The sequence below is a fragment of the Equus asinus genome, chromosome 23 (assembly GCF_041296235.1).
Source record: "Equus asinus isolate D_3611 breed Donkey chromosome 23, EquAss-T2T_v2, whole genome shotgun sequence".
Lineage (NCBI taxonomy): Eukaryota > Metazoa > Chordata > Mammalia > Perissodactyla > Equidae > Equus > Equus asinus.
This window is the reverse complement of record NC_091812.1, coordinates 54,142,541-54,165,333: the sequence shown is the minus strand read 5'-3', so window position 1 is coordinate 54,165,333 and position 22,793 is coordinate 54,142,541.

Sequence of the window (22,793 nt, the reverse complement as noted above, 5' to 3'; positions counted from 1 at the left end):
CTACAATATCTTCCACAGATTTCTTATACCTTCAACAACTTTCTATTGCCTATTTATTCATGGTCATTCATTACAAACAAATTATTAAGTACCCACAAGTGCTTAGTAAGGTCCTATGCTAGTGTATAGCAATTAACAATGTAGACACAGTCCCATAGCATTGAAAATTCTCTGTGGTCTGGGGACAATCTCCATTTTTTCAGCTTCACCTCTCACTAGTGAAAAAGGACTAATATATACATACGTAAGCACCTATTATAATCCAGATACCATACATTTAATACATTAATTTTCTTTCTTTTTTTTAAGATTGGCCCTGAGCCAACATCTGTTGCCAATCTTCCTCTTTTTTGTTCTTCTCCCTAAAGCCTCCCAGTACGTAGTTGTATATTCTAGTTGTAGGTCCTTCTAGTTCTGCTATGTGGGACGCCACCTCAGCGTGGATTGATGAGTGGTGCCAAGTCCACGCTTAGGATCTGAACCAGCGAAACCCTGGGCTGCCGAAGTGGAGTGCACGACCTTAACCACTCAGCCACATTAATTTTTATTTAATATATTTTCATAATTCTTAAAATATTCCCAATAATACAGTGAAGAAGGCATACATAAAGTTATCAACTTCTTACCCCAATACTATTACTCTTCCTATGGACTGATTCTCAGTATCTGCTTTGTTTTCTCCAACCTCTATTGCCAAAAGAAAAAGAAACCCTGAGGTTTTAAAGGTTATTTTCCTTATATGTTATGACTTAATTAAGAAGTGACAAGACAGAATTCAGACACAGGTTTGCCCGTTTCCAGTGCCCAGGAGTTTCCTACTATGCCATGTAGCGCCTGTGCCTGGCACAGAGAAGGTGTTTGATAAACATTTTTTAAAAAGTAGATGCATAAGTAAATGAAATCAAAAAGACACCTTCATTTTGCCATTTTAAAACCGTTTTTGATCTGAGATGTTTGGACAATTTTACATTCCTTTCTGTACAAAGGAAATTATAGTAAACATATGTTCTCCAACAAATTCTGAGGCATACATTTAAAGATCATTTTTCTCTAGTTTTTCAGTGATCTCAGAAATTGTTCTCAAATTACCCTGTGTTCCTGTCTTCTGCCTTTAATAAATGGCTTGCCAACTACCACAAAACATTAGCTTTAAAGTGGATAAAAATGCTATTTGACTCATAGGTTGGCTGAGCTGCAGACGTGTGAAGGCAAAGTAAGGCCACTGATGAATTTTATTTACTGACTTAAGGAAAAAAATCATCACTTAATTTATCCAGCCTGACCTAGATGAAACCCCCAAGAGCCAGGCTCTTACATGAGAATGCACATCAGTGTCTTCAAATTCGATTAGTGTGATTTTCCAAGATATAACCACGGCTCCCAGCAAAGTGTCCAGCCACTGGAAACGCAATCAATCATGCCAGGCATCATAAGCTTAATGCAAGCCCCATGAGTGCATCATAGAAAGACACCGGAGAACATCAGAAAAAAAAAACGTAAAGTCTTGTAAGTAAACATAATTCACACACAGAATTTAAGATTGCCCTTCTCCCATGCAGTGGAAGGAGATTTCACAACAATGATAAACAGATTTGATCAGGTATCAAATCTCCTCCGGAGACATCCTTTGACAAGATAAGAGGCTAAACAAAGGAAAAAATCCAAGAGATAACTTCTCATATGGGCATACAAACAATATAGGCAACAGCTTAACCTTTTTCTCCCCACAGTTGTAAAATATCTTCAAGAGCAGTATCTTAGAGGTAAACAAATTAAGTGAATAATTTGTCTGTAGTTACAGAACTCATTGGAAGTGAGGCTGGAACTCAAATTGAAGTGTCTGGACTCATAGTTCAGAACTTTGATCACTCTATCACACAAGTCCTAAGACACACAAAACACTGTGCTAGCTTCAGATAGGGACAATGGGAAAGATGCATAAATTTCCTGCTATCAATGAGCTTATACCTAAAATGATGCTCTTTTAGATCTGAAAGGATGCTTACAGATAATCTACCGCAGACCTTTCATATTTTGTACATGAAGAAACTAAGGTCACATAAATAAAAAGATTAGTTTAAAGTTACACAGTTAGCCACAAAGTCTGGTCCAAATTTCAGTTGTTCTAACCCTTCACTCCTTTTTCCCTCTACTTCACCATGATAAGTCATATGCCTGCACTAGAGTAGAGGGTTCTGGCTCAAGACAGATCTGAGATGTGGATGTATCTGCTCAGCAATGCAAAGCAGTCCTGCTTAACCCATATTCACTTAGATGCACAGGGAGGCTGAGGAGTCTCCTGGGTGAATGATACAGCCACATCCACAGCTGGACTTTGACATCACAGTAATGTCTGATAGAAACAATGTCCATCCAAAGAAAACAAATTGCCAGAAGAGACTGAAGAACGCCTCTGCCTTCCAGCCCCCAATCATTTTTTCTATGTGTAGAAGGTATCAGGAACAATGAGCCAAACTGAGCAACAAGAATTAAAGGTTGAGGGAGAGGCAGTTCAGGGCTGAGCAGTGGCTCCAGCTCACTTTGCAGAATGTGTATCCTGCCCTAGGATGCCCCAAATTACTTGAGAGAACATGGAGCTCTGAAAGGGGGACTGAACTTCCAGTATTACACAAACAGTAGCTAATAAGATTCAAGTAATATTGCTAACGTGACCTTGATAGTATCTGCAAACCAGATAAACTAGAGTAGCTTCAGTTCACTTTTTAAAAACAATCTTAAAAAAGACTAGTGCATGCTTAATAAGAGTAGGCAATGGCCTCAGAGACTTGGTGTCATGAAATTTTAGACAGTGGCTTCATCGTGAGCTGAGCTGATCAGGGATGGCTACAATTATCAGGAAGACCAGTTCATAGAATAAATGGTAAAGCTGAAGAGCAAGGCTGAAACATGGAACTCCACGAGCTTCAACTTCTCTTGGACTCTTGATTATATCAGTGATTTCTGACTTTTAACACAGACTAGAAAAACATCCTAAATCTTCTGAGATTCCATATATAGACCTTCGTAAAGCATTATGTGACATATAATTTTAAAGTGAATTCAAATACCAAGATTCTGAAATGATTAGAGAATCCCTGGGAAATAAATAGCAAGTCTGGCAATTGCATGAGATATATGAGTTAAATACTACCTGGTGAGTTAGTTATTTCCACTCTGTCTCTAAAACAGGATTTCTAAGTTAGAGATAACTCTCTAAACAGTGGTAAGGAAGAATTTTATAACTGGAAAAAATACTGGAGATAATCTAACTCCTTCTTTTTAATCTGGAGTGTTTCCCCCCAGAATCATACACAGAACTCTAGAAATATATATATGGCACCACATCCATGGTCTCTAATTTATAAAACCTCCATGGGTGAGTTTGATGTGCATATCTGGTTAAGTAGTTTTTATTGAATCTGTCCTCCTCCCAACAAACCATCCACAGTGAATGAGTTACCAGACGTAGCTTGCAATACCTTAAATGGACACCAATTCCATTTTTGCACAGCTCTAATTATTTGAAGATTCTTCCATATGGTAATTAATGTTCTATTTCCCTGTATTTTCTAGCTGCTTACCTCGGATTAAGAGCAATACAGAAAAAGGCTATCTCCTCCACTGTAAGTTATCCCAACTTTTAAAATTTACATATGAGAAAACTACAATTTGCAGAAGTAATCCGACTCATGTCAGAACTGGATTAGAACTCAAGTCTCCAAACCTTAGTCCAGTTCTCTATCCGCTATGTAGACTGAATTCCAAGTTTCTTCTCACCCTAAAATGCTAGGAGCTTTTTCTGTTCCTTAAGGCTGTAGTTCTCAACCCTCGCAGACTCCATGCCCCTTTCTATAAGATATATTGCAACTCACTTTTACTCTCCTAAAATGAAATTGATGGATAATGCAATCTACCTACAAACGTAACTTAAAAAAAAATGCAATTGTGATATAAAGTAATATATTTTTAAATATTACGTATTTCATTATAAACGTTTGGGCATAGGTATACTAGATTCATGGAATGCCTGCACATATGTGTAGAATCCCTTCGAATGTGATGGCTCCAGGTGCCGACTGACTCAAGCACGTGTTTTGTTGTAATATCATAAGCAGCACTGCAGAGAGCAACTCACCTTTCTAAAACAACTCCAGGTAAAGAACAAAATAAAACACAACCTTCTCCAATTTTCACCATAGTAGCATTCCTGGAAAATTACTTATGTTTAAACTATGCAAAATTGTTTTGCATTTATCTATAAAATTGAGTTTGTTTCTCAGCTCAAAACTTATAAACAGGTTTTCGCATACATTAATGTTGTGTGGAACATTCAGAAGCTGTGAGAGAAGGAATATAATGTATCATTTAGGTCTCTTGAGCATTAAAGGCATCTGGCATCTCTAGTGCCACCCACTAAATGCCAGTAGTGCACCTCTAATTATTAGGACAATAAATATCAGCCCAACAAATTTTTAGAATGTTCCAAGGGAAGGGAATTAGCCCTATAGAAAAACACATTGTAAGTGATTATTATGGGAACTACAAGAGATCTCCTGATATTGATCTCTACATAAACTTATATCAATACTCAAAGAGAACTTAAATATTAGCAAATGTCATTTTTGATATGAGGAAAATTTAATCTGGATTTTTGCAGGCACAAGACACAAAGCAGGTTGGCAGAACTCAAGCCTCCTGACTGGAGCCTCAATCCTCATCCCCAAGTTGGGGCCGCGTGGTGGTGCAGCGGTTAAGTGCGCATGTTCCGCTTTGGCGGCCCCGGGGGTTCACGGGTTCAGATCCCAGGTGTGGACATGGCACCGCTTGGCAAGCCATGCTGTGGCACGCATCCCACATATAAAGTAGAGATGGGCATGGATGTTAGCTCAGGGCTAATCTTCCTCAAAAAAAAAAGAAGTAAAAGAGTGAGGTGTTGAAGTCAGTTTGGAGGTGTGTGGCAAGTACTTGGGAGGTTCTGTTAAAAAGGATTTAATCTATTGAAGTTTGACGTATTTCCCATCTTTAAACGTGAATAAATTATTGTATTTTGTAAGACTTGTTTATAAAGTGGAAATTTCACATTATTAGTATGACTGTATATCCTGATTTGCCTTCCATTAGCAAAAATTGTTAATAATGTCCATTTTAATCCTCAAAGTGTCCCTGTTTTCATAATAAACTACTGTTTATGATCACCTTACTCTCAAATACTATGTTTGCTCTAAAACTTATTGAATGGTTTTTACTACTCAATTAAAACTTCTGAGTACAGCTTATTCTGATGAGTGTGAATTATTCCCTTTCAATTTGCTTTAATCCATCAATTTCCCCCTTTAAAATCTAGTCATGATCTCCAAACTATGAGTTATGAGAAACAAAGTGGTTGATAACTTCTATGTTAGAGAATGCTTTCATTTGAGCTAACTGATCTGCAGAATTCATATTAGGAAATATATTAGGACAATTGGCCTAGGTTACCCATTCTGATTTTGGTTCAGAAACTCTGCATTTCTTCATGATTAGCTAAAAAAGAAGGATCTATTGGTCATAATCTAACTGCAAAAATATACATATGATGAGACGCAGAGGATGCTGGTAAGGGACCTCTGTGGATGGACTGTAGCTGAAGATGAACACCCAGGAAAAGTAGAAAAGGAAGAACTGAGAGGACCACCCTTCACAGTGGGTTATGCACCATCATTTTATTATGAAGGCTAAGAGAAACTGTCCTCAGTGAAATTAAATTATGATATTATTATATCACTGTTTCCAAACTGGGCTTTCAAAATGCATCAGTTTTCTGGGCCCCTCATTTACTAAATTGGAGGAGGCAAAAACTGTTCCAATCCACCATGATTCCTCTCTCTTTACTCGACACCAGTAAATTCAGGGACCTAAATACACATGGCATGTGTATCAGTATTCCACTGCTACTCTGTTAAATTACCACAAATTTTGCAGTTTAAGCAATACAAATTTATTATCTCACAATTCTGTAGGTGAGAAGTCCAACACAGATCTCACTGGACTAAGACCCAATTGTCAGCAGGGCTGCATTTCCTTCTGGAGGCTCAGACTTCTTTGTGCACTCATTATTCTAACTATCATAATGTTAAACTGAAAAGCAAGTCAAGTAACCCAGATAGAAGTCATGTCTTCAATGATATGAAAAAAACAAGACAAAATCAAAAACAAAACAAGTGATTATGCCACACAAATGACTGCTCTCTCAACCACGATGCTTATATCCTGCATCTCTTCATAGTCACAGTTCTGGTTACCTTTTCCTGATGTCTCCAGTACTTCCTGGGTCCTGCACAGCCTTTATATCTCCAGAGCTAGTTTGGATAGTTATATACATTTTAAGTTGTTCAAGCATTCCAGTGGAAGCCGTCTATTCAGAAAGACGGGGCGGGATATATTTTTTGACACTACATATTCATGGGCATTAATTTTATGAATGAAATTGCAGTGGGTGTTCTACAGATTTATTAAGAGCATGGCGTACTGGCAGAAGCATGTGATCCAGAATCAGATTCTATCATAGTTCTAACCACTTGCCAACTTTGTGAACTACTTAATCTTCCTCAGTCTTAGTTTCCTTATCTGTGTCAAAAAATCACACAGTTGTTATAAAGATTAAATGAAAAAGAAGTATCTAAAAGTGATATATGATGCACTGGGAAATGTACTTTAAAAAATATTGTTGTATATTTACTTCCTGCAGTATATGTATTCTATCAAACTATGAAACACTTATGTGTTCGACTTTACGGTAAACTTCTAGAGTCTGCATACCACTTTTGTTCAATGTGTCTTAAGATATGATATGTTAATGACCTTAAACCAGGAATGTATTTCTCTTTAAATGTCAATTTCTATTAAAGTGTACAGCTGGGGCTTAAAAAGAAATAACAAAAACTTAGTGAGTCTTCTTCACATATCTTCACATATATCTCTTCCTACTTGTGCCAACTGCCACTGCCCTAGTCCACGCTTTCTATTACTTTACCTGGAATATTGAAATAGTTTTCTAACTTGTCTGCACTTCCAACTCATTTTATAAAATAATATTGTGTTGCCATGACTTCACTGGGCTTGTCCCCAGGATTGTTGTACCCGTGCTGTTGGCTAGTAGACATATTTTCCTAGGTATAAAATTACTTCATCAATATGAATGTTAAATTAAACTGGAGTAAGAAATTAAAACTGAAACATATACTTATCTCCATAAAAGAGATTTCGTAAAAATTCCATCAGTCATTTGATAACACATTTTACCGAATTATAGAATATTAGAGATGTGAGTAACCATAGAAATTACCTAATGCAAACTCATTTTGAACACGTAAAAAGCAAGGCCAAGGAAGATGATATAACTTACTCCACTGAAGTTGCAAAATAGAGTAATTCGTAACAGAGTTGGAATTAGAACCAAGGCAACTTGAGTCTTAGTAAAGCTTCCTAAACTACTACATATTTTTTATTTGGTTGGGCAAATCAATTTATCTATCAGTACTTAAGTTAGTTATGTTAGGTAATGGGTCAACTCTGAATATTTCCTTTAGGTCCCAAAATTAAGTCGTTAACCAGGGAAAAAGGAGCCGTGTGTGTGCTTTTAGAGTTCAGCATTATTTTTGCAGTAAGTAAAATCCAAGTGAGAGCTACACTAAAATATTCACATCTGTCTCCCATTGATTGGTGACTCATCTCAGATCATATTAGGACTTTATTGCTTGATATAGAAAACTAAATTTAAAGTTTATTGGAATTGTAATGGTTGGCCATTTCCAACCTGTGTGTGGAAGACCAAGGCGATGCCAAACTAATATCTTAGAAGAAACAATTAGAAAGAAATTAATTCTGGTAAATGATCATTGATTCTGATGGGAGCCAAGCATTAAGACATCCAGGTCAATTTATTTCCTTTCTGTTTTATTACTATGCGATTCTATCTCTATCTCATGATAATTCAAGTTTATATCTTAATTCTCACTAATATATGAATATAACGCATAAATTTAAGTAAAACATGATCAGACTCCATAAATAATGGACCCAAACACATACACAACTCCCTAAAGATAAATCCTATTCCAACAGCTAGAAGATTTTACACTGAACATTTGTGAAATCTTAGAGTCTTAAAGTGTCATTATGTCATTCGTCCAGAAGTAAATGTGTGACAGTTAATATGATTCTATAACTTATTTTATCCCTAAGAAATGGCAGATAGTTTCCCCGGAAAGACAAAATGAGGTGGGGGTGGGGGTAGATTAAGCATGATTCCAGTAAGAATCAGAGGATTGAAAAAGCAAGAAATAGGGCTGAGAAAAAAATAACCACCTAGAAAGAGAAAGAAAGACTGTTTAAGGCCGTGTGGACTTAGTTAAATCAGTTCAGCAGACTTGAATAAAAGTTAAGCAAAACACACAGGAAAAGATAGTCCAGACTTAAAAGTCTAAAAGAAAAAAAATTTAGGAATAAAATCATGGAAACAATAGTAAAGTACCAAGAACAGAAACAATATGATTACTCAAAACAGAATTCATTTTTTTACAATTAATAATTGATAGATAGATTACATTCTAATTTTGATAATATTATAAAGAAAATAAAAACTTTATTGTGTTTAGTCTCAGCCCTTCAGCATGACTGTAAATACTCTCTTGTGCCCAAGATTAAGAAATAATGGCCAAGACTAATAAAGCTATAGATTTCTTATTACATGTTATTTCTTTTTAAAAATATGTGTCAACTTTATTGGTGCTTAATGAACCAAATATCTTTGAGACTTTTGCTAATTTGAATCAAAGCAATTTGCTGTCTCTTACTATATCTTCTGCTACCACAACTAAATAAACATTCTGCAGTATTATATGTCATTCATTCAGCAGTCAAATTTCTATATTCATTTCTAAATTTTAAATCTATTTTTACTATTTCTCAATACTTAGTTAATTAGTTAATTAGTAATACTTTATTAATAGAATAAGTCTATCTCCAAAATTCCATTGGATATGTCCTTTCTGTAACCAACATTTTCCTAGAACTCACCAGACAGTAGATTAACATGGAATCTTTTTAATGAAAATAGTTCTGGTTTCAGAAGTCTTGCCTTCACTTGCCCACACAAAACCTCCAGTGTTCCCTACAGTACTACTTCCCACCACCAATAATGGGAATTCAAACTAGTGCACGAGCTACAGCCACCATATAGTGTCTAAGTTCTTCAATCTTCTTTAACCCCTTTATCAATCTTTTTAACCTTAGCTATTTGAAGATGCCAAATTTAACCTATTTATAGAAAGAATAATATCTTCCGATAATGGTTTTCATTTCTGCAACTGCTTACTGTTTTCTTCATTGTTTTCTTAGTATTTCTTACTCCCTTTTCATCTTTTTTCTATCTTATTGCCTCTCTTATTTATCACTGCCTTTATTCACTGTCTTTTTTTAAACGATTCCTGGTTCCATCCAGTTCCAGTGAAAATGAGCTACTCTCTACCCTTGCAATGACCTTGAATACAACTAAAATCCAAGAGACAATTCATGGAGGTCCTATGTTAAGATTCTGAAAGGTAAATAGCAGCAAGTGGATTAGGAAAAGAAACCAGAACTTGAAGTGCCACTGAACCAGAAGTGAGCTGTTTCTTTCTCAAGAATCTCCCAGGGGGCCAGCCCAGTGGCACAGCGGGTAAGTGCGCACATTCCACTTCTCGGCAGCCCAGGGTTCGCCGGTTCAGATCCCAGGTGCAGACATGGCACCGCTTGGAAAGCCATGCTGTGGTAGGCATCCCGCATATAAAGTAGAGGAAGATGGGCACAGATGTTAGCTCTGGGCCAGGCTTCCTCAGCAAAAAGAGGAGGATTGGCAGTAGTTAGCTCAGGACTAATATTCCTCAAAAAAAAAAAAGAATCTCCCAGCCTGAACTCAAAGGCAGCACAAAAGCTGGAAATGCATACCAAGTATAGACAGAAAGGGTCCCCAGAGAAGCCCTATATTTCTTATCCAGAGACAGGAAAAAAAGGACTCTAAGAGTCATAAAGAGTTGAAGAAATCTGTACTTTTTGTTTGTTTCTTCCTGTCTCTCCCAGCCCTGCAACCAGACAATCCCATGGCAGTGGTGACAGTAATGGCAACTATAAAGGGTGGAAATCCTTCTCTTAGAACAGTTGAATTGTGGTCTCAAGAGCATGTGAAAAACCCCATTTCTTTTACCCCTTTTTATTTTCTCTCTCATGGCCTCAGATTCAGATACAGCTTCAAGAAGTGTGTAAGTAACCTAAAGCCCTAACTTTCCAGCCAGAAGACCAGGAAAAGGAGTACCCTGGAACCAGAAGATGTTGGGGATACTGGGCAGAGAAAAACCTCAAGAAAGCGACCCTGTAAATTTATACATGAACTCCTGGGCTCAGCCTTGAGCTGCACATGAGTCGATCTGACCCTAAGCAGCACACCAAAGTTTTAAGAACTGAACTATGGGATAAAGCACTTCCCAGATCCAAGACTAGCCACTAGATAGAAAACATATGGAACAGATGCAAATACTGTACCACTGAAAAGATTTGAAAAATAAAAAGTCATTGGACCCACAGTTTATAAAAGGAAGATAAGAACTTGCAACCTGAACCTAACTGGGTCAATAGTGTGTTAAAATAAAAACAAAAAAAAGTCTATATTCTCCACAGGATTTAAACAAGATCCAGATTCATTTAAGAAAATTAAAAATGTACAGACTACAATCCAAAATTATTCAATATACAAATAATCAGGAAATTTCAATGTCTGTCAAAGGAAAAAGCAATCAGCACATACCAACCCTGAGACAGCACAGATGTTGAAATTACCAAATATTTTAAACCTTTAAACAGTTACTATAACCAGGTTCCAATAAAAAAGGATGATCAGTCTTGAAATGAATGGAAAGACAAAATGTCTCACCATAGAAATAAAAAATATAAAAAAGAACCAAATGGAAATTTTGGATCTGGAATATACAATAACAAATTTTTTTAAAAATCTCATTATATTGGCAGACTGGAGATAACAGAGAAAAAAGAGGTAAAAACAAATATATAGCTGGACACCAGAATATTAAACTGATACGGAAATTTCAGTCAAGGTATTAAATCATATTGGTAACTAAGTCTTGGGTGAAAGTGAAAAGACAATAACCAGCAGAGAACCAAAGCCATAGTTCATCCTGAATTCTCAAAATGGCAAAACTATATCAACAGAGGAGTGGAGGGAGACATTGACTACAAAGAGCAAGATGAAGAGAGTTATGAGAGGGTGATGAAGTTATGTAGCTCAATAGTGGTACTTACATGGCTCTAAACTTTTGTCAAAACCCATAGAATTGTACACCAAAGAGTAAATTTTACTGTAAGTAAATTTTAAAATAAATATTGAGAAAAAAAGATACTTGGCAAATTCCCAAAATTTGTAAATTAAACAATACACTGGATAATAAAGCATGGTTAACAAAGACATCATAAGAGAAGTTATAAAATATTTTCACTTGAATGATAATGAAAATACAAGATATCAAAATCTGTGAGATACAGCTAAAGCAGTATTTTGAGGAATATTTATGGCTTTAAATGTTTGTTTTGGAAAGATCTAAAATAAGTTATCTAAGAAGCCAGAAAATGAAGAGCAAAACTGAACTTTAATAAGTAGAAAGAAATAATAAAGGTCAGAGCTGAAATCAATGCAATAGAAAATGGACAGAGAAAAATCAATGACAACTAAAGCTGGTTCTCTGAAAACACAATAAAATTGATAACGCTCTACTTAGATTGATCAAAATTTACATTTGAAATAAACACATTTTACTGAATGTAAAATATACTTCAATCATGTTTTAAAAGAAAAAAATTACAAGTAGAATTAAGCAATATATTATTTGTAAATTGCCCTGAGGTTCACCCCAAAATTGCAATGCTAGAAGGAGAAACAATCTTTAATTATTTCAACAGATACCAAAACCATACTTGATAAAATTCAAAACTATTCCTGACTTTTAAAAAACGCTTCAAGGAAATAAATGAATATTCCCTTAACATTATTAAAAAATATATTTCAAACCAAAGCTCAACCTTAAGACTGAGTAATGATATTCCAGATATATTAACATTCACCTTGCAAAATTTTATTCATCTTTCAAGATCCATCTCAAACATAACCTCTCAGAATAATTTTTTTTTTTTTTTTGGTATATCCCTTGGCATTCCCCAAGGATTTGTATTATGTCTATGATAATATTGTCTTCTCTTTTAATTTGCTTATTCTAATGTCTGTCTTCTAGATTTAAATAAAAACCTCTTAAAAACTGAAACATTTTTCTTAGTAATTTTGATTTCAAGATCTATAAAATAATGTCTACCCCACATTAAGTGTGTAGCATATATTTCAGATTTCAAGACAATCATACATTATTTACCTGCTTGTAGATCCTGAAAGGTAATGGTTGTGGTTCCCATTTTAGAGGTGAGGATATGTATCATTATAGAAGTTTAACAACTTACTCAAAGTTATTCAACTAAAAGAAAGAATTGAAACTCAATTTTAAGTACCTATGCAAGTCAAATACTCTTACTTGAACAACACACTATTAGGTTCTATCGTTGCTATAACAAATTTCAAAAACTCAGCGGCTTAAAACCACAAATTTATCATCTTACAGTTCTGGATGTCAGAAATCTGAAATGGATCCTGCTGTAGTAAACTCAAGGTTTTGGCAGGGCTGCATCCCTTTCTGGAGACTCCAGGGAGAATCTATTTTCTTGCCTTTTTCAACGTCTAGATGCTGCCCGCATTCCTTGGCTTGTGCCCTTCTTCCATTTCAAAGCCAGCAATTGCTGCTCAAGTCTTTCCCACAGAGCATCACTCTGATTTCAGCTCTCCTGCCCCTCCACCTTTATGAATCTTTCTGATTACATTGGGACCACCCATACAATCCAGAATAATCTACCCATTTCAAGGTCAGCTGATTAGTAACTTTAATCGCCCTTTCCATATAACTCAATATGCACACAGTCTCTGGGGATTAGGACATGGACATTTTGGGGAGGACATTATTCTGCCTACCATGCACACCTTCTTAACATGATCCACTTAAACTTAATGAGTTAATGAGGAAAAATCTGAAATATGAAAACAGTCCTGAAAATATAATTACCTTTAATATGTAATGCCTTAGGTTATAAACAGATAAAAATGTACATATGGAAAATCCTCAAAAACATCTTATTTCCTAAGTCACAATTTACATCTAAATCAATGGCTAAAAATAAACATTATTCTACAAGATTAGCACCAAGTTAATTGGAAATAAAAAGAAAACAAATCAGCAATGTTCTTTAACTTGAAATAAGCAATTGTTGGGAATAAACTTTACAGTGTGTGCTGGCTTTCCGTCTATCCTCTGGAAACCCTGGTATTTCCTCAGCTCTAGAGAGGCTTTCTGCTCTTAAAACTGAATAAGAATGATTTGTTTTTTCAATTTGCAGAGGAGAAAAGTAAGTAATTTGGAGATACATTTTATCCAATTTTAACTTTTTCTCTCTCAAGAAAACCTTTTGCCACCTACTACCACTTCCTCTCGCAGGCACTAGCACTAGCAGACAACAGAATCACTGAATAATTAGAAAAAAATGGGTTTTAAATGATAGTAAAATAATTATTCTCCAGAGCAGAAGGTCTTCCTTAGCTTAATATCTTGTCTTTCTCATTTTTACATGTTTGTAGAAATTTTCAATGACATTTTGGAGATAGAGTTAAAAGAGGCCCTTTAATGGTTAGTTTTGTGCCTTTATACCCCTTTATATAAATAGTTACCCTTCAGATGGTTTAAAATTATATTATGTTATCAGAAATGCTCAATATACATACACATTGCTCTTTGTGTATACACCTCTCTCCTTTTTATTTACATTCATGCCATACCTACATATCAGATTTCATACCATACCCATATGTCAGACTTAATTCAATTTCCACGTGTTCTGTAGCACCCACAGATAACACCTGACCGTGCTCACTATATACATAATTATATACACACATGGCTGTTACATGGTGCTAATAATAAAATAAATCAGTGTGCTGTTCTCTACATACAAGTTTCCATACATGTACATTTGCATATTATGCATTTCCCTAATACATGTTTGTCCTCTGAAAGCCAAAAAATAGCCATCTGTCCAGGAATGAGTTTATTAAAATCAACAAGAGGAATAAAAATAGAAAGGAATAGTTAACATGCAGCTGCTTTTGCTCAAAATAGGATTTTGCAGCAAGAAATATGATGAAAATCCTGGTATTGTTGAAACACATGTTTGGCACACTTCACAATTTATATAAAGATGACCTAGAGAGGAATAGGAAGGAGGAAATTCTCACCCCTTGTAGTTCCAAGGAATTTGGGGTAAGATGTGGGAGAGGGGTAAAATTTAGAAACTCCAAGATACGTACCAAGGTGGCCAAGGACATCTGGGTAGTGGCAAGGTAGCAAGGAGAGAGGAAGCCTCTAGAAGTCTGCACGCTCACATTTCCAGTTCAGCACCCAGGCATCAGAGCTGAAGTAGCATTGCAAGGCAATCCTTCCATCTTTCTATGGCCTACATGTAAGAGACCAAGAAGTCTTTGCCTACGTGGAAAAAAGACAGGAAGTTTTGAGAAAACTCTTTTGGACCCAGAGAAAAGAGGCTGTCTCTTGTGGGGACTTCAAGCTCAAAGATGAATAGTCCCAGAGCCCCTGGACTCCACAGGGAGGATCATATTTACCCAAACAACTAGAAACAGCTAGTTGCAATGCAGCAGATATTAATCCCAGGAGCAGATCATACCCGCAATGAGCATCAAAAGAGCAACAGGATGATCAGAAGGCTCCATCTTCTCTGCTTCCATGACAACACCATCACCCTATATACCCAACTACCTCCTGGTAATGGAGCAAATCTGAAAGACTGACTCCTTTTCCTCAGGCACTCAAGAAGAGTTGGGGTTATATAGAAAGCCAATGCCACCATTGGTTACAGTGAGATCATAAAATGAGACTGAATTTCTTTTTCTGTTATGCAGTAGATTAGAATTCTTAAGGAAAACCAGAGCCATTGCAGACAATATAAAGAACTTGTATACTTATTCTACGTGAGAACTATAGTGTGAATAAATTTAGAGCCCCAGTTTGTTTACTAATAGTCTTCCTTGAAGTCTTGACTTTCATAGGCTTCCACACATGCCACAGTACTAGCCACAGAGTAGACATTAAAACTTGATGAATATAAATACATATATCCCACAGTGTCCTTGTGGCACTTCAGTCTATCACCAGTTCTCAACAAGGGCTGGTACTGCCTCCCTAGAAGGTATTAGAAACGCAAGGAAAGGTTTTTGCTTTCCCCAGCGGCTACACCGCTTAGTGAGTGAGAACCAGGGCTGCTAAATGTCAAAAATCAAGAAGCAACATTCCGCACTTAAACAAAGCATTGTCTCACCAAATTGCCAACAGAACCCCCATTGAGAAACACCAAGAAATGGAGGCACTATAGTTACAGATGTAGGATAGACAAATTACAGAGCAAGAGAGAGACGAGTAAACTACAGAAAACTCCTTTAAAATGTTCACTCAATAACATACACTAATTGCTAAATTTTGGGTTATAAGCAAATGGATCTCTTAAAATCACTTAAAAGTGCTGTGGGGCATTGTGGGCAGAGGTGGCAGTGGCCACAGGGGAGGGAGGAAGAGGGTAGAGATGCTGAAGGTGGCAGGCCAACTTCATACTCTAAAATTAAGCCTATGGGTAAAGTTGCTAGTCTCCTGACTATAGTGGAAACCAGACGGAGGCTAAGTTTATAATAGGTTCATGGTCCCTCCATGGCAACATGAGGGGAAAAGGTCGTTAAGAGAATTTAAAGCTCACCAGAAATTTCCATACTTAGGGCCAAAATGCATGAAGAAAGATTGTCGAGATCTTTTTTTTAAAATTTCCTTTTATAAACATATTTATAGTAACTCTTCAAAATTTGAGACTGACATCTGCTTGGGAAGTTTCGATGTGACTGACTTCCCTCCCTCAACTTCATATATTCAACCACCAGCAGTATCAGCGGATGTGAAAAATGACTCAGTTCTGGACAGCACATTCTGGAGTGATAGGATATTTGCTGTTGTGCCCATCAAATATACACATTTTACTCTCTAATAAATATGGATCCATAGAAAAGTAAAAAAGAGCATAACCTTACTTCTCAACCAGACATATCAATCAATTTTAGTAAATTTTAAACAGAACAAGCACCATCCTTAGGGAAAAATGAAAAGAGAGTTCATCCTCTGCAGTAGGATAAAACCGTCATGTGCCTTTAGGTTCTTGTTTTCCTGATGGTTTCTCTAATTAGTCTTTATAATCCTGCACCGACCTTGAACTACCTTTTTCTTTTCTACAAGGTATTTGGTTGCATATGAAAAACAATTGCAACCAACAAAAATAAACACTAACTCATGTCATCAAGACTTTAAGGAAAAAGAGCTGAAAGGAACTAAAATAGTATATAAAAAGATATTGAACATATATTTCGATCCCTGGTTTATAGTTTCTTCTTGTTTCCTATGGAGTTTACAGAGAATCTCAGAGAACATTAAGAGTAAAGGCTTGCATTCTCAGCATAGAAAGGTGGAAAATACAGAAGGCAAGATCACCTAGCTTAGAAGTGAGCTTAGTAACAAATGTGGGTCTAACCAATTCTAACTTTGTCAGCCAATTTGCTATTTTTAAACTCATTTGAGCTGAAAAATAATCTCCAGAACTATATTAATTAAACGGATTAAAAGAAGAAGAAACAAGTTCTCAGTGTGGGAGGTATTTGTCTTGTTTTGGTCACTTCATATTAGAGCAACCTCAAAAGGTCATACACACACACACACACACACACACACACACACACACCCCACAAAGCCAATTTGCTTGCTTCACTTAGATAATATAAGAATCTTTGAGTGTTCCACGTAAAAAGATTTGAAAAATAATGCTCAATGCTATTTACAGACTATATTATAATATCTACTCTAAAAACATTAAAGCAGACGTTCTTCCAGAAAAGTAAAATCAAATTTATTAATTTCTGGTTCTTCACATTTTATCTTTGAGGAAAAAAACATGTTAAAATAAACCTTATCTCTTGACAAAGAGTGTTGACATATCAGAAATTTGATTAACAGAGTCTCCTTCCAGAAATTTAAAGCTTAGAAAATTCAAAACCATTTATGAGGCCAAAATATGTATGTAGGTATCATTAATCTTTGTCAAATCAACTAAGAAATAACTTTAGGAATGAAAAACAAAAGAAATGTTATTTTTATTTTGGTAACCCTATGTTACAGCAACTTTGTCTGTGGATTAACTCAAGCAGAGGAAAAATTAAATTTCTGTCTTGAATAATCATCCGGGGTTAAGCTGTAGATAGGACATGGGTGAATTCCCTAAATCAGGAACAATTCCGCTTGCTCTGCCATTGTTTGCATAATTTAGGTGGATTACCACCACTTCAGTCACTGTATATCCCATGGAAAGAGAGGAAACAGAATCTAAATCATGTTCCTTCTTAAAAGATATAATTTGGAATATACACACATCGTATCCCTAATATCCCATTGGCTTGGGTTTAGTCATATATCCACACTTAGCTACAGGGCAGGCTAGGAACAGTAGTGATGAGCCAAGAATCCAAGTGGCCAGGTAAAATTTAGATGGTCAGTTACTGAAAGGAAGGAAGCTAGTTTGGATGCTGAGGAATAACATTCTCTGACGTTACAGTGATTGCCTCTGGGAAGGGAGACTAGAAATGTGGAGTTTACCATAAAAGTGAGACTCGCTTTTCATTACGACCAGTCTGTATGTCCGTATTGCATCATGTATATTACCTATTATATTTTCAATTTTATTCCATGTGCACTTTTATTCCATTAATTATTTCAGTTAAAAATGTGTTCTTTAAAATAGTTTAAATTTGCAAAGAATTAAAATGTAAATAAAAACATATAATGGCTTTTCCTAATGAGTTCTACTTTCTTGACACTAGCCGAAGCTTGATCTTTAGCCCTAAAAGATACAAATCTATACACATGTGCTCTAAGACACATCACACACTTTTAAACGTTTTTAGTAGAATGCTAAGAGCACAATCTGGAGCCAGGCTGCTAGGTTCAAAAACTGGTATGGCTGTAACACCTCCTAGCTGTGTGACCCTAAGGCAAGGTCTAACTTCCTTATCTGTAAAAAGGGTTAATAATAATAGTATTTTTTTCATTAAGCCATTGTGCAGATTGAATAGTTGAATAAACAATAAAGCATTTATGACAGGTATTATCATTGTTTGCTATTATTGTTAGTAGTAATTATCATTTATTAATAAAAGATACTGCAGCAAACATAGATAACTGACTGTGCAATAACCATTTTCCCCGTGCTTAGTTATTCACAACTTCAATTTTATTCTATATGGCAAAGTATGCAATTAAAAATATTAACCTCTATGCTCTCCTTGGAGTTGAGCATAAATATTTGACACTGTCTGGGCAATGGGATGAAAGTAGAAGTCACTAGGCAGGAATGCCGGTTGTTAAGTTATTGTTATCTGCCTTGAAGCTAGAAATATAACATTTTTTAAAACCCTGTAAGTCTTGGAAACCATCTACCAAATCCAACAGAAGTTTAGAAAGCTAGAATAAACTCTCTGGCCACTCTAACTTTGTTGTATTGATATTTTAAAATTCAGATTGTGGCTTTTAAAAATGAGATGCTTCTCATAAGATTTGGAGATTGCGTCTATAACATCTGAAATAATAAAGTGTTCTTTCATTTAGTATGTCAACACTATATATGTGATTCACGATTTCATTTACTCTAAAAGTTTATTGGTTACTCTTTGAAAGCAAACCATTCTTGGTTTCCAAAAGCAGCAATATCTCCTTTTCAACATCTATCAATAAAAGTGATATTACAGGCCTAGCATCATGTTTATTACCATTTTTCTTCAGGTAAATATAAAACTTGTTTTTAATATCCTCTTTCCCCAGCATATCATTCTTATTTTTTCCAGACTAAATAAATCCAGCTTTTCCTAAAAGGCACTTTTACTCGAAATAAAAAGGATATCGTAATTTACAAATTCAAAAGAAAGAAAAAAGAGACAAAGGCTTTCTGAAAGGGAGAAATAGTAACATTGGCTTTGATGAAAGATATTTTAAACTCTAATGTTTACTCTCTGTTCTAGAAACTAGGATTAAACTAGTAAGCAAAATGGATAGTTCTTACCTTCATAAAATTTATATTTTAGTGCAAGATAAAGAGTTAAATACTTAATCATATAATAATTTAAGTATCCTAGTAGTAACAGCTAAGTAGAAGAAGTATCAGTATCAAGAGAGACTATTAAAGGCAGCCAGGAACTACGGGTCACAGAAAGGTTTGATAAGTAAATAATATTTAAATTGACATCTCAAGGATCAACTGAAGAACATGGTAGGGAGGGGTGGGGCAAATGTTCCAGAACAAGTCAATAGTATGATTGAGAGCAATGGTGTAGGAAAAACCATGGTACAACTGAGGAAGCAAAGAGCTAGAATTCAGCAGCAAAGAGGCAAGCTTTGTGGAATAATGCTTATGAGGATTTTGGAATTTATATTAACTAGCACTTCACATATTGTGATGTGTCACACTTGTTGACTTGGGTCAACTTGACTTGGCTATGGGATGCCCAGATAGCTGGTAAAATATTATTTCTGGGTGTGTCTGTGAGGATATCTCTGAAAGACATTAGCATTTGAATTGGTAGACTGAGTAAAGAAGCTCTTCACCGGGGCAGGTGGACACTCTCCAATTCATTGAGGGCTTGAATAAAATAAAAAGGCAGAGGAAGGGGGAATTTGTTCTCTTTGCTTGAGCTGAGACATCCATCTTCTACTGCTCTTGGATATTGGTGTTCCTGAATCTAGGGCCTTCAAACTCAGACTTGTTATTATACCTTGAGGTCTCCCTCATCTCCAGATCCTCAGGCCTTTGAATTCAGACTTACACTGTCAGCTGCCCAGGTCCTCAGGCCTTTAGACTTGGACTGAATTACACCATAGGGTTTCTTCATTCTCCAGCTTGCAGAAGGCAGATCCTGGGACTGCTTGTGCTCCATAATCACGTGAGCCAATTCCTATAATAAATCTCCTCTATATCTTTATCTGTCCTGTTGGTTCAGTTTTTCTAAAAAATTCTGGATTACTACACCTATACTATAGGTTATCATTTATCCTGACTGTCATATTAGTCAGGATAGGTTAGTTTATGCTGAGTAACAAACAAATCCCCAAATTTCAGTGGCTTAATGCTATAAATTTTTATTTCTTATCCCCATGACATGTCCACCGCAGTTAAACTGGAAACTCTGTTCACTTCATGACCTAGACTGCCAAAGCTGTAACCATCTGAGATGTTGTAGGTTACTGTGACGGAGAGCAGAGAAAGCTCTGAAAGGACTCAAACTGACAATAAAATGCTTTGCTCCAAAACAGCCAAGTCACTTTTGCTCACAATTCACTGGTCAGAACTGGACAGGTAGTCCCACCCAATCAGAGGGTGCAAAGAAGTGCAATCCTACCATGAAGGCAAAAAACCCTAGAAATAGTTGGTAAATAGCATTAATGATGACCACACCACTGTTAAAAAAATTAGATATATCAATGATTGTAAGTGGACGGTTCTCAAGATCATACGTGCTAAAATTTAGGGAACAGAAGACTGAAATTAAGTAAAAAAAAAAGAAATATTAACAACGGATAATTCTTTATAGTGAAGTTACGCATGGTTTACATTTTATTTTATATAATTCTTTGTGTTTTCTAAATCTTCAATAAATATTTTTATTACCTAGGATCCTTTGTAAGGAACAGAAAAGAAATGTCCTCAAATTAAGGCTAGAACAATTTGGAAGGAACAAAACAAAATCCTCAAAATGAGTGATTAAACAGTGTGAAAATTGTTCAAAAAGTCTAGAGGTAGTCATCAAGGGATGTTAGAACATTCCAAAATGTAAGGCATGTAGAGTTTATCCTCTTTTGTTGCTCAGACGTGCATGGCTTCCTTCCCCTAAGGTCAAAGATGGTTGCCAGAGTCCCAGTCATGATCCATTTTCCCAGAAACAGAAAATAGGAATGAAAGCAGATCTTCTTTTAAAGGACACTCCCCATAAATTAAGCACGCTACTTCTGCTAACATCTCCCTTAGCCACCCTAACTGCAAGGGAGGCTGGAAAATGAAGTGTTTATTCTAGATAAAAATATACCTCTCAACTATCAGAGATTCTATTACTGTGGGAAATTTTTAAAAATTATTACCTATTATAACTTCTACTGGCCTCCTCAGTTTTTTCCTCCAATCTTCCCCCAACATTGCAATCTGAGATATCCTTCTCAAATGGCTTATTTTACTGGTTCAGAAGATAATCCAAAATCATTACCTTTGTATACATTCCTCTTATCTTTGTCTTACCTGGTGAAATAAATACATATGTACTACAACTATGATATACCAAAAATATCATTCCTTTATTTTCAATAAAAGTGTTATTCTACTTTTGCACCTCCCATCCCACTCAAATAAAAAAATCTTAAAACAATAAATTAGTATAATCCCATTTAAATCAGTCACTTTCATGGAAATATTAAGACAATTTATAATTCATAGTCCAACACAGACTTGGATGAAGAGAGAAGATACATCATCATGAATAGGTGTGTTTGATCCTGGAACTGTCCTTCTCTGCTGCTCCATTTCATCTAGTATTTGGGCATTGATTTCTGTCCCTGTAATATCCACTGGAGTGTCTGCAGCTGTTACAAATCATCAGCCTTGCTCTTGGCATGGGCAATGCCGATGATTGCTCCCAGGACACAGTCAGGGCCCCTGTTGACTACGTCTTCACCTTACATCTAGCAGGCACTGTAGATTCCCTGAAGTCAGGCAGTTATTCCAATTTAATCCACTTAATCCTACATCCTCTCCGAAAATGGCTTATAATATAACTCTATTTTCTGACATCCTAGAAATTTATTTTTAATTTATAAAGAGAAACTTTATAATGTAGAAATCCCTTTTCTCTTTCACCAAATCTCAGTTTACAAGGTTGTGGTGTCACTAGGAACTCAAGAAAATTGGCTTTAAATCTGAGAGCTGAACAATGATGTATTCATTTTGGGCGGGCTTCTCTTAATACATCGCATGTAGAGGAGCAAGGTCCTATTATTTAAGGAGAATTAAATATAAATCTTTTTAATAATTTAAAAATATTGCCCCAAAATATTCATCTTGTGCCATAACTCCCACACGTAATAATTGCAGCTAATATTTTTGAGCATTTATTCTGTGCCAGACACTGCTTTTTAAGTGCTTTATAAGTGACAATTTAATTAAATTTCCCAACAACCTTATTATTACCGTTCCTATTTTATAGATGAGGAAACTGAAGCGCAGATAAGGTAATTGCCCAAGGTTGCCCAGATAATGCTCAGAGCCAATCTGGCTCCATAGCGTATGATGTCATGCTGATCTTCACATGAATATGTCCCACAGACATAAATACCATCTATAGGCTGAGTTCTAAATTTAAATATCTAGCCTTGAAGTCTCCCCTAATCTTCAGACTCAAATATCAAGGAGCAATTTAGTTTTCTCTTGGATCCCTAATAGTCAACTCAGAAATAGCATATCCCAAACTAAGTACCTGGTTTCTA